At 45.5% G+C, this 2,534-nt stretch overlaps 1 pseudogene across 1 annotated transcript; it reads right to left on the bottom strand.

The window, feature by feature from the left end:
- Positions 1-568: 568 nt before the first annotated feature.
- LOC311229234 (zinc-binding protein A33-like) lies at positions 569-1,949 on the bottom strand (annotated as a pseudogene). Its single transcript has one exon. The product of its transcript is annotated as a zinc-binding protein A33-like (transcript).
- Between the last annotated feature and the right edge of the window lie 585 nt (positions 1,950-2,534).

Raw genomic sequence — 2,534 nt, 5'->3', positions numbered from 1 at the left:
TAGGCTTTAGTTATTTTTATTTTTTTTACAGTTTTTGTATTTTTCTGAAATTTTTCTGGGCTCAACAATAAATGACAATCAGAAATGTCAAGTTGCATGTTGTTATTCTAACCAGCTTAGTTCTGTTGCATTTCCAATTGATTTATTTAAATTATAAATGTATCAGGGATCGATAAGGGAAGCGATAAAGAATCGGATCGATAAGCAGAATCGATAATGGAATCGTATCGATAAAATCGTATCAATTCCCATCCCTAAACATTACCTACTACACTGGCTGCATTACCTACTGTAGCGCAAGGCTAGTCAGAAGCCAGAGTGAGAGGCACATCTGCAAGGTTGAGATGATACGGTCCTGTAGGGGTGTCTGACTTGTTGATGTTGAGATGGTACGGTCCTGTAGGGGTGTCTGACTTGTTGATGTTGAGATGGTACGGTCCTGTAGGGGTGTCTGACTTGTTGGTTAAATAATACAGTGAATTTCCCGTGAAAAAACATTTCTTTTTTACAGTGTACCCCGTGTGTGCAACAGGGTTTTATACAAACACACACAAACACACTGTCATGACTATATCACAGAGAGAGACACCTCTGATTGGCAGATGTTTATATCAGGGTGTTTGGCATCACCAGCTGGTCCTATCATGAAGAATGGGTAGAGTTTCTCAGTGAAGGTGTGTTCATGAGTGTAGATGTGAGTCATGTCTTCAGGGTCGTAAAAGGACAGCTTCCCCCCGTTATAGTCCAGCTGTACTCTGATCCTCTGGAGGCTCCTCTTCACTGTGAGGATCACCAGACCATTAATGTACTTACCACTCCAATAACCTAGAGCCCAGATACCATGTTGTGGTGATGTCTGTATCCTCTCTCTCTTGTTGTCAAATGACTCTTTAGCTACACTTATAGACCAGGTAGGATGGTCTCCCACCTCCACCTCCCAGCTGTGTTCTCCTGAGCTGAAGCTCTCAGAACCCAGAACAATTGTATACCTAATGTTCCTCTCTGGGTTGTCAGGGAGCTGCTCCTCTGTGTCTGTGCGTCTCACACTGGTCAGATCATCAGATATAGAGAACCGGGGATGTGCAGTGTTTGGGTCCAGAGTGACAGGAGTGAACTTGACCCTCTCCTTCATCTTCTCCCAGACTCTGAAGGCCAGGTTGCCCAGGTGTTTGGCCTCATCTATCAGCGCTCCCGAGACCAGCTGTGGACGAGGCAGGTTGCACTGAGCTCTGTTCAGTGTGGTCTTGTAGTTCTGCAGGAAGGAGACGTCTTCAGTTCTCAGCTCCCGCTCTACGACTCCGATCGTGTCTGAAAGGGTTGACATCTCTCTCTCCAGCCCCTCAATCTTCTCCTGCATCGGCTGACCCTTCTGCTCCTCTTCCTCCTCCTGTGCAGCTACCCTGGCCTCCTCTTCCTCGTGGAGAAACTGGTGAAGCTTCTCTGTGCGCAGGGTCTGGACCGTCAAGTGTTCTGCTGTGCGGTCGCATGTGTGTTTGATTTCATTAAAGACCTTTAGCTTGTCACGCAAGGTCTTCAGTGGAGCCTGGAGCTCTTTCTTGTAATCCTCCGAAGCTTCATCTATGGGGCAGAAGTTGTGGCTCTTGTGTTTTCTGGAGGACTGACACACCACACAGATGAGCTGGAGGTCATCCAGACAGAAGAGCTTGAATTTCTCACTGTGCAGACTGCAGAGCACCTCTGGACCTGCTGGAGCTCCCTGGCTTCTCTCCCTCAAGGCCTCACACAGGTTCTTCAAAGTAAAGTTACGAGGAGGATCTGAACTTGAAGAGACTTTCCTACAACATGGACAGTCCTTGTCTTCTTTGTCTCCAGTATTGTTGCAGACAGGCTTTACAGAAGCTGTGGCCACACGACAAGACGACAGGATCTGTATAGATCTCACAGCACACGATACAAGACAGATCCTCTTTACAATGAGACGAAGCCATTTTGTCTCTCAGTAACACTCCCTCCTCTGGAATGCTCCCTGAAGTTTACTTTCACTTTGAATGACAATTGTTATAAACTTACTTAGATTCAGTCAGCAGCTGGTTGAAGTCACTGTTTGATCACTATTCCTTCCTGTGTTTGTCTAAAGCTAGTCCTACTCCTTCAGTACGAGCTGTGGGTTTTATCTGGAGTCTTTTACAGCCGGCGTGTGTATCTCAGTGGCGGTCGAAGAGGAGTGTAGCAACTCAGGTGTTTATTTCCTGTATATCGAGTCAGACAAGAGGTGGAGCTTTGACAGAACAGGAAACTGTAGTGGGGTTAGGAAAGATTAAAGGTGCAGTAAGTGGTATTTTTTTGTTTGTTAAAATAATAGCTCTACCTGTTAAAATAAGTGGTCTATATAATATAATATAATATAATATAATGTAATATAGTATAATATAATTAGAGCTGGGCCGTTAACGGCGTTAACGTGCTGCGCTAACGCCGGACTGTTATCGCACGATAATACAATTGATGCCGTTAATCTATTCTCAGTTGGGTCTCCTCTCCTCTCTCTCTCTGTCTGCACGAGCAGCGAGCCG

Source organism: Notolepis coatsorum, assembly GCF_963971535.1.
Source record: "Notolepis coatsorum genome assembly, chromosome: 5".
Classification (NCBI taxonomy): Eukaryota; Metazoa; Chordata; class Actinopteri; order Aulopiformes; family Paralepididae; genus Notolepis; species Notolepis coatsorum.
Note: the sequence above shows the minus strand (reverse complement) of the source record. Positions and strands in the feature narration are given on the sequence as shown.